We start from the raw sequence: 15,389 nt of genomic DNA, 5'->3' as shown, positions 1-15,389 counted from the left end.
CACATTGGTATTGTGGTTAAATAAAACACAATACAAAATAATTAACATCTCCCTATATCGACATTTCTCTTCCAGATGTGACAAGTGGACATTAGTATTTTTAGAGAAAAGAATAAATAGAAGATGAATATACAATCTTTGGTTCCTTAATATAAATGACTCTAGAAGCACCAGTATGTAGCCTTAGGGAAATCAACTGCTTATTCAATTGGATTGTTTCTGTCATTGTATGGACACAGTCTTGTTTGATGTGCTCCTACCATTTGTCTTGTATGGAGTCTTTTATCTAAATCCAAAGCAATGCAGTCATCAGGGCTAGGATTCAATAATGGCTCAGCAGGAGCTGTCATCCACAGTTTGCTATTCATCTTGTAAAAGGCTTTGAGTTTTCAAAGTACCAACTAAGGTTGGCATTTCAATGCCATGGTCAGATCACTTAAAGTTCTTTTGTGTTCACAAGAAAAGAAAGTGAAATTGAGAAGGGGGGGAATAAATGGCCAGCCTACTACCCTACCTGACTTCCTAAGGGTAACTCCAAGGCACCCAAGGGAAAAGGACATTAGTTGACCTGAACCCTTCTGCAATGGGACATTACTGTGAATCATAAATGCTTTTACAGGCATTTATTTCACACTGAGTTCTATTGCTGTAATTAAGAGGCAACCAATTACAAAAATTGAACAAAAAAGGGAAATCTTTTAGAAGGGATGATGAATTCCTTGAGACATTTTATCCATCAAAGCATTTAGTAAAACAAACATTTTTAAAGAACTTTACAGATATATAAACTGCACATGAAGGTCTGAACATAGCCTCAAGTGCTATATGTGTCTATTGATCTTTTCATGGGAACAGACACAGTAGAACTATAATGTTGGACCTGCTTGTTGCGTTTTGTTGCTGGCATCTTGTCTACTTGCTACTCAGTGCTGACCCAAGTTCCTAGTCCTTCAGTGCCCATATATGTATATGTCATGAAGAGTTAACATAGGACTCTACGTTTAAAGTTCTTGAGGCTGTGGGATAAATTAAGCTGAAGAAAAATACTATTAAGACTTACGATATTCAACCACATTCGCTTTTGGTACTGTGCATAGTATCTGAGTACAGAATTAGATAGAGCCACTTACCAAGGATAAAGTCACTCTCCTGCTGTATTCACTGTCCCTTCACCTGGCTTGGTCCCCAACTTGTCATTTTGGAATGAGATTAGCTGGGCAGAGAGTAAGCAAAGCAAAAAGAACTCAGCTTTAGTGAAAATGGAGGGACTGATTAACTGTATAAGCTTGAGATTCAATTTCCATATCTGTGATGAAGGATTTCAAAGATTTTAAAGATACATTTCTTCCAAAACACAGTGTGAATCTGTTGAATGTAATACATAATAACTATGCTTTATGCATAGACATATATTCATCTTTTCATTCATATTTCCTTAAAATAACAAAACATACACAATGAATTCCTACTACTTGTTAAGTCTGTGTTAGTGGCTCAGACTAGAATATTTTGTTTCTGATCCCATAACACACATCATAGTATGAGAAATATACTGTTGTAAAGAATGATAATGAGTTTAAATTTGGAATTGTGACAAATATTGAAGCTGCAAGATCATATTACGAAAATGCTTCCAATGGTTGAGGAAAAAGCTTCTCTGAGGAGGTGCAAACCAACTTGATGTCTGAAGGCTGATAAGATGCTATCAATGCCATGATCATTGTAACTCTTATTCTGAAGAATGAAGAATCATTGATGATTTTAAATACAATATAGTATAATCAGAAATGCTTCTGTTTCTTGATTTAAGATAGATTATTCTGTCAAATGTAAGGCGAAGAGTTGAAAGATAGGAAAACTAGAGGCAAAATTAACATACTTCCTGAGAGAAGAGAGGTAGAATTAATTTACCACAGGAATGTTGTTAAATATGAGGCTACTCTAGCAAGATGCATGTAGTGTTGTATGATGCCTCGAGTCTAGCCATCGGGGCTGGGCCCTAAATTTGAAAATATCATTTTGTCCAATTGAGAACAAGTTTTAGAAATACCTGTCATTTCGCAAAAGGTAGTTTAAAATAAAAAGGTAATATTACAGAAAACAAAAACAAAACAAAACCCTCCATCTTTTCCCTTCTCATTCATCATTTAATGATGGTTGCCATGGGGGCACATGCTAATATCTGTAGTAAAAATTCTAATACATTCTAAAGCTAAATCATTATAATAGTTAGACCAAAGTGTGAAGACGATGGACCTTGCCAGATCTTCGTAGAATGCATAATCTGTTAGATGTCATTTTGTGAACATGCTTCTCAGAAAGGTCAGAGTGAGTGGAAAGTTCTGATCATTCTTATAGGTGACTGACATAATACTAAAAGAGGAAAAATTTAAAAGCAGTATCTTATTTTAAAACAGTAACTTTGGGATGTCTGTCAGGTCCACAGTTAAAGCCAGGAAAGCAGTTTATTTTGGCTTGAAATATCCTTTCCAATTTTCTTAAAATTCTCACCAATATACTCATTTTTCCAGTGGCTTTTTAGTATTCTTAAATCAGACTGCCCACTATTGTGCATCCTGACAGAATTCTCTGCCCATCTTGTAATTGTTCATTTACCCTATGTGTCCTTCAAGGCTACATTCAAATTTTTCTTCCTCAAGGAAGATATTCTATTATTTCTTTGGTCTATTAAAATTTTACCTCTTACTTTACATTTTATTTCTAAATATCTGATGTTATTGCATTTAACCATGTTAATGTTTGTAATCATGTACTGATTATTTCAGTATATTGACTATATTTTATATAAAGCGTATGTAGGTATGTATATCTTAGAAGAAGAATACACAGATGAATGTAAATTTCACTTATTTTTTATTAGTTCATTCTAATAGCATTTGAGAAAGCACTATATGAAAGATATATATACATATTAGACAACATCATAATAGATGATAAACAACAGGTTTTCTTGTCAAGGGTCTAAACCTACATGTTACTACACACCTTTAATCTCAATACTTATGAGTTGGAGTCAAGAGAATTTGTGTAAATTCTAGGCTAGCCAGCTTTACACAATAACTTCCTGGATAGTCAATACTATACAGAGAGACCTGGTGTGAAAATGGGGGAATAAGTGGCAAAACAAAAGAACTAACAGAAGTTATGACCCAACTGGATTTAACAGACATCTATAGAACACTCCATCCAAACACAAAACAATATACATTCTTTTCAGCACCACATGGAAACTACTCTAAAATCGACCACATAATCAGAAACATAGCAATCCTCCACAGATACAAAAAAACCTGAAATAACCCCCTGTATCTTATCAGACCACCATGCGTTAAAATTAGTATTCAAAAGCAACACAAAATTCATAAACCCTAAAAACTCATGGAAATTGCACAATGCACAATTGCACCATCCCTGGGTCGAGGAAGAAATAAAAAAAGAAATTAAAGACTTCCTGGAATTCAATGAGAATGAAGACACAACATACCCAAACTTACGCGACACTTTGAAAGCAGTGCTGATAGGAAAGTTCATAGCACTAAGTGTCCACATGAAGAAACTGGAGAATAGTCACACTAGAGAATTAATAGTACAACTGAAAGCTCTAGAACAAAAAGAAGCAAATTCACCCCGGAGGAATAGATGCCAGGAAATAATCAAATTGAGGACTGAAATCAATAAAGTAAAAACCAGGAAAACATTGCAAAGAATCAATGAAACAATGAGTAGGTTCTTTGAGAACATAAACAAGACAGACAAACCTTTATCCAAACTAACCAAAAGGCAGAGAGAGAGAGAGAGAGAGAGAGAGAGAGAGAGAATGCTAATTAACAAAATCAGAAATGAAAAGGGGAAAGTAACAATGGCCACTGAGGAAATCTAGAGAATATCATGGCATACTTTGAAAAAATGTACTCCACAAAATTCGAAGGAAATGGACAATTTTCTGGATAGATATCACTTGCCAAAATTAAATCAAGAAAAGATAAGCAATCTAAACATGAAGTAGAAGCAGTTATCAAAATTTTTCCAACCAAAATAAGCCCAGGCCCAGATGATTTCAGTGCAGAATTTTACCAGAAATTCAGGGAAGAGCTAATTCAGATATTCCTCAAAGTGTTCCACACAATAGAAGCAGGAGATTCACTGCCAAACTCTTTTTAAAAGGCTATAATTATGCTGGGCTGTGGTGGCGCATGCCTTTAATCCCAGCACTTGAGAGGCAGAGGCAGGCAGATCTCTGTGAGTTCGAGACCAAGCCTGATCTACCGAGCGAGTTCCAGGACAGGCTCCAAAACAATACAGAGAAACCCTGTCTCAAAAAAAAAAAGGCTACAATTACCTTGGTACCCAAGCCACACAAAGACACAACTAAGAAACAGAACTACAGACCAATTTCCCTCATGACCATTGATGCAAAATACTCAATAAAATACTAGCAAATGAAATCCAAAAGCACGTCAGAAAAATCATCCACCATGATCAAGTAGGCTTTATGCCAGGGATTCAGTGATGGTTCAACATACAAAAATCTATCAGTGTAGTCCATCATATAAACAAACTGCTAAGGAAAACCCACATGATCATCTCACTTGATGCAGAAAATCCAACATCCCTTCATGATAAAGGTCCTACAGAGATCAGGGATAATAGGAACATACCTGAACATACCCTTCCAGAATAACCTGAAGATACCAGAAAATGGAAAGATCTCCCATGCTCTTGGATTGGTAGGATCAACATAATAAGAATGGCAATCTTGCCAAAAGCAATTTACAGATTCAATGCAATCCCCATCAAAATACCGACACAATTCTTCACAGACCTTAAAAGAACAATAATCAACTTTATATGGAAAAACAAAAGACCTAGGATAGCCAAATCAACCCTGTACAATAAAGGAACTTCCGGAGGCATCACCATCCCTGACTTCAAACTCTATTATCCAGCTATAGTCCTGAAAACAACTTGGTACTGGCACAAAAATAGACAGGTAGACCAATGTAATCAAATTGAAAACTCTGATTTTAACCCATGCACCTGATTTTTAACAAAGAAGCTGAAATTATATGATGGAAAAAAGAAAGCATCTTCAACACATGGGGCTAGCATAACTGGATATTTGCATGCAGAAGACTGCAGATAGATCCATGTCTATCGCCATGCACAAAAACTTAAGTCCAAATGAATCAAAGATGTCAACATAAATCCAGTCACACTGAAACTCTTAGAAGAGAAAGTGAGAGGTACCCGACGTACCCTTGAACGAATTGGTACAGTAGACCACTTCATTAACATAACACCAATAGCACAGACACTGAGATCGACCTCCTGAAACTAAGAAACTTCTGTAAAGCAAATGACACAGTAAAAAAGACAAAAAGGCAGCCCACAGAATGGGAAAAGATACTAACTAACCCCATATCTGACAGAAGGCTGATCTCCAAAATTTACAAAGAACTCAAGAAGCAAGTCTCCAAAACTCCAAAGGATCCAATTAAAAAGTGGTCTACAGAACTACATAGAGAATTCTCAATAGAGGAGTCTAAAATTCATGAGAGACATTTGAGAAAGTGTTCAACATCCTTAGCCACCAGCAAAATTCAAATCAAAACAACTCTTGAGATGCCATGTTGCTCCTGTCAGAATGGCTAAAATAAAAAACACCAAAGACAATTTATGCTGGAGAAGATGTGGAGAGAGAGGAACACTCCTCTACTGCTGGTGGGAGTCCCAACTTTTACACCCACTTCGGAAATCAGTATGGAGATTCCTCAGGAATATAGGAATCAGTCTTCCTCAAGATCCAGCAATTCCACTCTTAGGCATATATACAAAAGATGCAAATCCATACAAGAACATTTATTCCACTATATTCATACCAGCATTATTTGTAAAAGCCAGAACATTAAAGCAACCTAGATGGCCCTCAATTGAAGAGTGGGTAGAGAAAATGTGGTACATTTAAATAATGGAGTACTACTCAGGAGAAAAAACAATGGAATCTTGAAATTTGCAGGCAAATTTCCTGAGTGAGGCAACACAGTCACAAAAAGACAAACATGGTATGTACTCACTTATATATGGATTTTAAACATGGATCAGGGGAGTGCCAACCTACAACTCCACTGATGATGAGTCTGGGGAACAGGAAAGAACCTAAGAGAGATATGCATGGTATCCCAGAAAAGAGGAATGAGGCAAGATCTCCTGAGCAGATTGGGAGCAGGGGAGAAGGGTAGTGGGAGCTGGGAAAAAGAGAGGGAAGAAAGGAGGTTATGTGGGAGCAAAATGGTTGAGTTGGGGGGAATAATAGGGGAGAACAGGATGAGAAATACTATAATAGAGGGAGTCATTATTGGTTTGAGGAGAGATCTGGACCCAGTGAGATCTCTAGCGATCTACAAGGATGACACCAACTGGCAAACTAAGCCATAGTGGAGAGACTACCTTAAATGCCCATCCCTGATAATGAGTTTGAAGACTACCTTATATGACATCCTAGAACTTTCATCCAGTGACTGATGGAAGCAGAGGTGAACACCCACAGCTAAACACTGAACTGAACCCCTGGAACCCAGTGACAGAGAGGGAAGAGTGATGACCAAAGGGATAAAGAATGGGCTGATGAAACCATCAGAAACAGCTGACCTGAACAAGGGGGAGTTCTTGGTCTCCAGACCGACAGCTGGGAGGCCAGCATGGGACTGATCCAGACCCCCTGAGTATGAGAGTCAGTGAAGAGGCCTGACAACCTATGGGGCCCTGGGCAGTAGATCAGTATTTTTCTCTGGCATACAAATGGACGTCGTGTGTCGATAACGCAAAGAGGGATGCTCTCTCAGCCTGGACTCTTGGGGGGAGGGCCTGGACCCTACCCTGAATGAAATGAGAGGCTCTGGGTATCCCGCATGTGGAAAGAAGTGGGGATAGGGTGGGAGGCTGGGTGGATGGTGGAGGGGGTACGGGAGGAGGGGAGAGAGAGGGAGATGGGATTGGCATGTGAAACAAGCTTTTTTTCTAAAAAAAATGTAATAAAATTTAATGGAAAAAGATGTTGTTTGAAATTTTTAGAGAGAGGTTGAAGTCATTGAACTTTAGTACTCACACTTAAAATTCTCAGAAGATAATTTAAAATACATATTTTTGACAAACAACTTGAAAGAAACACAAATATGTAGAAAATGAGAATCTTAACATATTTCAAAATGACTGTTTTTAATCCAGATCATTTTGAAACTAAATTTAATTAAGCGAAAACTACATGAGGAAAAGATTCCAGAATAGAAAAAAATATTTTTAATGTTTTAAAAACAGAATGAACTATTTCAGTATAAAGAAAGACTTGTTCATAATATTGTGAAAGAAATTGGTGGATCGGGGTTAATTTTTCTACATTCTGCCAAAGCTGAAGAAACATCTCTTTTAAGGTTCCCTAATATTAAGAATTAATTAGATGTTCAATGAAATAAAATAGAAAAGAAAATTTAAAATCTGGGCCCAAATATTTTCAAGTTATGCAGGGAATTCATGGATACATGAATACAGTCTTTATTGAAATTAATGTGTTAGACAATTATGAGAATATTTTATAAGATTAACAGATGCTAATAAACAGTAGAGGCAGCCGGGAGGTGGTGGCACAAGCCTTTAATCACAGCACTCGAGAGGCAGAGGCAGGCGGATCTCTGTGTGTTCGAGGCCGGACTGGACCGACAGCCTCCAAAACAATACAGAGAAACCCTGTCTCGTAAAACCAATAAATAAATAAATAAATAAATAAATAAACAGTAGAGGCAGTCTTACTTAGCTTTCTCAGTCCTATCAAAATACTATACGTGACTTTCTTCAAGCATACAAGATACAAGACTAAAAATACTAATGCGCCTCAACATCATCACTGGCTGTTTAGCAATGACTGTGATGCTTAAATAAAGCATAAAAGGATGAGTGGGTCTTACTTTGGACTAAATCCCTGTGCGATCCTGTCTGTCTCTGTTTCTTATTTCATCTGGCCCAGTTCAGGCTGGCATCAGACTCACTGAGTTCCTTTCCAGACTCTAAACACAAAGAACCAAAGTGCGTGCATGCTGTGTACACTTGGATGTTTGTTTTGTTTTATTTTCATAGATAATTGCATAACTGACTTTTATCATTAATCGTTTCATAGTTGACTCTTAGGTCAGTCCTGTCTGACCACTCAATCTGATATAAAACCTTTTCCCATCAATCACAATCTCTAACCTCAAGACATGTGTATGTATGTCTCATATGTATGATTATTAAACATCATCATATGTACCTAGTTTAAATACTCACATACAGTTACCTTAGAGTTTAATATATCATACTCATTTTTAATATCTCTGCTCTGGCCCATCTGCCAACATTGCACCAATTAGTTGCTATGAAGTCTTGCAAAGTTCACACACTATCATCAGTTCTTATAAATGCTGTAGTGTCACATTTGCCCTTTATGTACTTTAAGTAGCCCCCTCACACCCTAGGTGATTGCATAAAGCTTATCACATGGTCCTCAGAATATGTCACATTCTGCTTCTTCCCCTGTCCCTTTCTCCCTTCCAATGAGAGAGGACATGAGGGTTTGCTGATGGCACCAAATCTAATTGCTGATCACATCTCCCTTAACTCTATGCCAATTTCAGTATTACAAAAATTCATTATTTAAAAATTTAGCATGCTTTAAAAAATGAAAAAAAACAATCTTCCTCAAATTCCTTTGTATTTAGAATCTCCAAGAAACAAGAGAAAAAGTAGTGTAGAAGAGACTGAGTATGTAAACAAAGGAAAGAAAAGAACATCCTCAAAAACAAACATGTCAAATCAGTGCATTAGTCATCACTTCTTGATCATATTTTAATTAGGGCCATATTGGACTCTGAAAATTAACAAGGGTTACACAATCTTATATCTCTATTGTATAAGAAATTAAAGCTGAGGAACTTTTAAAGGATAAATAATTTAAGTGTATTTTTGTTGAGTTATTAAGTAATAGCACAGTCACATTCAATTAATCCTCTGAAAAATTCCGTAATCCATTATTGGGAAAATAAAAGTGAGAAGAGTAAATAATTAGCATCACTATGAAAATGGTGTTGACCACAGAGTCTTCTTCAAAAGGTCCTAGGAGCTCAAAGCTGTGTCTGGACTATATTTTGAGAACTGAATATTCAAATAATGCAGTTTTTTCTGAAAAGTTTTATTTTATTTGATAAAATCTGGAAACTATACTCACTGGTGACATTTCACTTAGATGTACACAAGTATAAAGCTTTACAGAATTCTCTCTTTATAAACTAGGACAGAGAATCAAACTGATAAAAAGCAAACCAAAATAAACTTTCTAATGTTAAATAATTTCATGTACAAAAGTAAATCCATTTTTCTTCTCTATTATCCTTTATTCATTATATACAAAGGTAAATAATAAACAACAGCCTTATTCTTTAAACTGGCATATATAACCTCTGAGTATTGACAGATTTAAGAATACAATACAGATAGATTTGTTTATTTTCTCTCTGTGGGGAAGGTTTGCCTCAATTTGCAACAAAAAGGAACTTTAAATGAGAATTCTGTCCAGTAGCACTGCAGTTTTAATGTACCAGCCCCATCTCACCTGAAGCTTCACAAAGGAGGGCCTGTTCTGCCTTACCTGACAGCACAGCAATGTAGATAATACTTAAGAACTCTTAATGCAAGAATTCTTGCCTTCTAAAGCATTAACTATAGACTTCTTAATGTAGGAATGTCTTCCCCAAGGAAGGGTCGCAGGGTAAAAGAAGAGCTTAGCTTCATGCGAAAATTACAAAGTACTTATATTGTTTTCTTAACTTTATTCAAAAAGAAAATCTGGACACTAAAGAAATCACCAACCAAGAAACAACTATTGTTAGCCACCAAATAATTTTTAACTTAATATTTTTGGTCCCTTAAGTGCTTTCAGTGCAATTACTGTAAAGGTCAACAAACATGGAAGTTTACAATATCTTTTCTGCTTTTAGACACACTATGAATTCTTTATGGAAAAAAACCATTAAAGTAGAAAATTCATAAAGAAATACATACTTGAAACTTCTAGATCTATCTGTAATTGAAAAACTGAACATGTGGATCACTGGAAGAGTGGGGCAAGCTTAGGTACCCAAGGAGATCCTGTCATTAAAAATATAAATTTTTCAAATCCACAGTTTGTAGATCAAAAGGTAGAAGTTATCATTTACTTAAAATATTGAAATAAATTAAATTATTAACATATCCTAAAATATTTGTACTTGATTCTATCTCATTTTGTATTTAATATTGTTATTCTTATATTATTTTACATTAAATCATTATTTCTTTCTTAAGGTTAGGTTAGCTATTGATGGTTTTCTTCAAATATGTTAAATGATTTTGAAAATTTTTGCTTATTTTTATCATGCTATCAATTATTGGTAGACATGTTTTTTAAGACTCTGGAATTTATGTTCTTTACCCAATGAATCAATCAGTGAAAATTGTGGATAATTTTGTCTTTGTGTGTAGTGAATACTGTTTCTCATTTCAAGTATACTGTCTATTGAAATTCTTGCAAGTTCTTAATCAAAGAGATTTATTCAAGCAGTTGGTGCACAGCCTAAATTGAGAGTATTTCTCTTTAGACTTCTTTTGTGACAACAGAGATATTGTCATCCTGTACTATGTCTTCATATTCATTTAACATAACATTCACTCCAATAACAATGATTAAAGGCAGCCAAAACCATATTTGAATAACTAGTGTGGTAGTTCGAATGTAATTGGCCCCCATAAACTCATAGGCGATGGCACTACTAGAAGGTGTGGCTTTGTGGGAGTAGGTATGGCTTTGTTGGAGGAAGTGTATCACTGTGAGGGTGGGCTTTGGGGTTCCCTGTGCTAAAGCTATGCTCAGTGTAGACACAGTTCACGTCCTGTTTCCTATGTTTTAAGATGTAAAACTCTCACCTCCTTCTCCAGAACCATGTCTGCTTCAACACTGCCATGTTTCCTGCCATGATGAGAATGGACTAAACTTGTGAAAATATAGGCTAGCCCCAGTTAAATGTTTTCCTTTATAAGAGTTGCCATGGTCTTGGTGTCTCTTCACATGAATAGAAACCCTAGCTAAGACAACTGAGGAGATAGAAATAACAACAACAAATTAATACACAGACCTTTCAAGCAGATAATTTTTCATCCAGAGTTCTATCTAAAACATGTTTTAGGTCACCTCTCTCTTTTTTTTTTACCAACTGGATGATTTTTAAAAATAAACACCTTATTTTGAATACAAGGGAAGGAGGTTATATTCTGACTTCATGTGTGAAAAGTCATATGATTCTCCTCTTCCTACTGAAAGGCCACTAGTCAAAAGACTTTTGGCTGCACTATTAGTCTGTTCTTCACTTCTATAATAAACCATGTGAGACAGGAAAATTTTATAAAGAAAAGGAGGTTACTTAGCACATAATTCTTGAGTTATGATGGTATACAATGGCATTGGCTCAGCTGCGATGGTCTGACGGCAGATGGCATCACCATGACTGCAGTATGTGTAGAGCAAAAAATCATATCACAAAACTGAGAACATAAGCATGATGCAGGGCTCTGCAATTTCTTCCAAAGGTACAATATTGCTCACGGTGCTCTACAAGAATTTTATCTCAAAGGTCCTGTCATTTCAACACCTTGATAATGTGGACATTCTCTATTCTTGCCATATAGCACTGTAACACAAGTGTTAGGATTGCTACTGGGGGGGAGTGGGGTTGTTGCTTTAACTCTGTCAATTCAGCATATTTATCTTGCCAAAATGATCTGGAGATGAAAGAATGATAACTGGTTAGTACTTTGTCTGGTATAAAGGAAAAATAATTGTAGTTTCTCAATGTAGAAAAGTAGTCTGGGAGGATAGGTCAAGTTAACCAAAGTTTTGCACATTAATGTAGTAGTGTCCTAATCATTCTTAAAGGGAAAAATTCTTTCTCAAGTTGGGAAAATGAGTGGGACGTGTTCCTCTTCTCTGGGCTAAGAGTTCCTCATATTGTGAAACATGGGAAGCTGCAAAGAGGAGAAATGACTTGTCAGCTGTCATAGAAGAAGAAATGTCTGACGTGCACTAAGTTCCTTCTAGCATCTGTAAGGAGCAAGGGATAGCCCAAATTCCTCAGTGTCCAGAGTGACAGAGATGTTGGTTAATATTGACAGCTAGTGCATATCTCATAAAGTTGCTACAGTGATGACAGCTTTTTGAAAGAACAACTGAAGACTAGTGTCATATTTGAACACTGACTTTCGAAGTGATTTATCTCAGAGAACAGTATCCATTGGGGCTGGAGGCAGCCAGCAGGGGGAGACAGAGAGGAGCCCCCAACTAAGCCTCACAATTGGAAAAAAAAGCACTGAGCATTTCCACGAACACTGGACACAACCAAGAGGCACAAAAAGCTGAATCTCCCTTTTGGCAAGAATACCAGAGAATTCCTACTAAGTCTAAAGGAGAGGATAATCTTGACTTGGAGACTGAATTTAGGAAGAAAACTCTTAACCTCAAAGATGGTCCCCAGATGAAGTTTTTAGCATTTTGAGATAAATAGGAGCTTTGGAACTATTCATATCAAATAAAGAAAAACAAAGATGAATAAGCCTTTGCACATGCATTTTGGAATATTTTGATAGAGTTTTGTACATTTGTTGTATGAGCATACAAAGATTCTGGTCTTGGGTTTACCCACCTGTAGCCAGCCTTGAATGCAAGGCAATGAAGTTCAAGAGTTCATTAGCATCCAGGCAGTGGAGGCACAGTCCTTTAATACCAGCTCTTGGAAAGCCGGGGCATGTGGATTTCTGTGAGTTCGAGGCTAGCCTGGTCTACAGATCGCGATCCAGTTGAGGCTCCAACACACAGAGAAACACTGTCTCCAACAAAAGTTGATTTGCACGTAGAACTAAAGAACTAAGAACTTGCAAACCAGTAACATCATGACTGTATTGGCATGTGCTTTATGACTCTTCTCTTCCACATCCCTGGCAATAGTGAGATTGTATGGTTTTTCCATGATTGTATAGTAGTGGTGAGTACATCAGTAAAAGCGCAATGAATGTCTCTGAGATGAAGAAATGATTTGACAAACAATTCATCAGGTTGTCCAGAGAGCTCATAGTATGCACATATCTCCCTTTTGTCCCAGAGTGTCTCCAGAATCGCCCTCAGTGAGCAGAAAGGTTTTATAGAAACACACTCAAGAGGAGAATCTTTCAGCACACTAAACTCCATGTGATGGCCTCAAGACTTGCCTTGGTTATAACTTCTACCTAAATGAAAATTTTTTTACATTTATATACAACTAATAACAGCACATTACTTATGACATACTTTAAAGATGATTGCCTATATTTGCCAGTGTTTTTCACACTTCTAATCATTTTTCTTTTACTTCGGCCTGAAATGACATCATATCTTCACTTAGAAACCTTGCCCTTTATGAAATTAACACATCTTACACTGAGCTTATTACTTTCATATCTAAAAAGTAATATTTCACAGAAAAGCCATACTTAATAGTGATTACTGGAATTGTCAACATTACTGAGGTCTGTTGTTCATATTCCTTTACAATTGTAAGATCATTTAGTGTGAGATTTCACATATTTTCCAGTATACAGTGTCTTTCCAGTTACAGCAGATACACAGGTTTTAACAAGACTTGACAAAGCCCCTCCTCCTGCCCCACTTGAATGGCATTTCATCTTGGTTGAACAGTAAATCCCCATTCCTGCCCATTCTCAGTCTCTGGCATCTTTTCCTTAAATTGTACAAACTTGACAGTTTTTTAATTAATATTTTTTATTTTCCATTTTAAATTTAGATAAGAAACAAGGTTGCTTCACAAGTCAGTACGAGGTCCCTCTCCCTTTCCCTCCCCTCCTCCCGTGCCCTCCCCGCATCCCCCCCCCCCGTTATCCCCTCATTCCCCCAGGGAGGGTGCAGTATGGAGATTCCTCAGAAAAATGGGAATAAACCTACCACAAGACCCAGCAACTGTACTCTTAGGCATATATCCAAAAGATGCCCATTCATATAACAAAGATGTCTGTTCCACTATGTTCATAGCAGCTTTATTTGTAATAGCCAGAACTTGGAAGCAATCTAGATGTCCCTCACCCGAAGAGTGGATAGAGAAAATGTGGTACATCTACACAATGGAGTACTATTCAGCAGAAAAAAATAACGGAATCATGAGATTCGCAGGCAAATGGATGACACTAGAAGAAACCATCCTGAGTGAGGTAACCCAGTCACAAAAAGAGAAACATGGCATGTACTCTCTCATATATGGATTTTAGACATAGATCTGGGGAGTGCCAGCCTACAATCCTATGGCCAGAGAGTCTGGGAAACAGAAACTACATTTAGTGGCTGGTTAAGTACTGAGCTGAACTCAAGAAAGCCAGTATCAGAGAGCCACTTTGGAAAACTTGACAGTTTTGATACTCATCTAACGTTCCCTGTGCAACATCTGTCTGGCTTTAACTGTCCATTTGCATTTAGTACATAGTTCCCAAATTTTATCCACAATATTGCATATGATTTACTTCTTTTTAATGTCAGAATGATATTCTACAATATGTGTATATTGTTGTCTTTCTTTCCTTTTTATTTTTGATCTCCTGGGTAGTGACTCTACAGCCATAGTAGGCAAATTATCTATCACTGAGCTATATTGACAACCCCTATAAAATTTTATTTTGAAACCATGGCTCACAAAGTAGACAATGGAGTCCTTTAATTTTCAAGTCATTTGCCTCAGACAACCAAATAGCTAGGATTACAGAACTGAACTACCCTACTCTACTATACACTGTTTTATCCACCTGTGGCCAGACAGTAAGTTTGTTGTCACATTATTATTGTGAATGATGTTATCATATGATTGTAGGGCTGCTAACAGGGAGATGGTGGTACAATACTTAATCCCAAACTCACTTGGGAGGCAGAGGCAGGCAGATCTAAGAGTTTAAGTATATCCTGGTCAACAGAGTGGGTTGCAGAGCAGCTAGAAATACACAGGGAAACTCGGTCTCAAAAAACAATAACAAAAAAGCATGAATATATGAATGCTCATATTTCTTTGGGATCCAATTTCCATTCTTTAGATAAGTTCCAAAGACTTTAAGTTTATAGTACGATGCCTGCTTTTGTGAACAGCAGTTTTCTTAATTACAAAAAGTAATTTACATATTTCCATATAGTTTTCTATGTAACATATAGCAAAATATATATGAATACAGATTATTCAAATTAAATGAGATTTTTGTCAGAATTCATTATGTAATCATTATATGAT

This window comes from Mesocricetus auratus, unplaced genomic scaffold, assembly GCF_017639785.1.
Source record: "Mesocricetus auratus isolate SY011 unplaced genomic scaffold, BCM_Maur_2.0 Super-Scaffold_100006, whole genome shotgun sequence".
Classification (NCBI taxonomy): Eukaryota; Metazoa; Chordata; class Mammalia; order Rodentia; family Cricetidae; genus Mesocricetus; species Mesocricetus auratus.
This window is presented reverse-complemented; position numbering follows the sequence as displayed.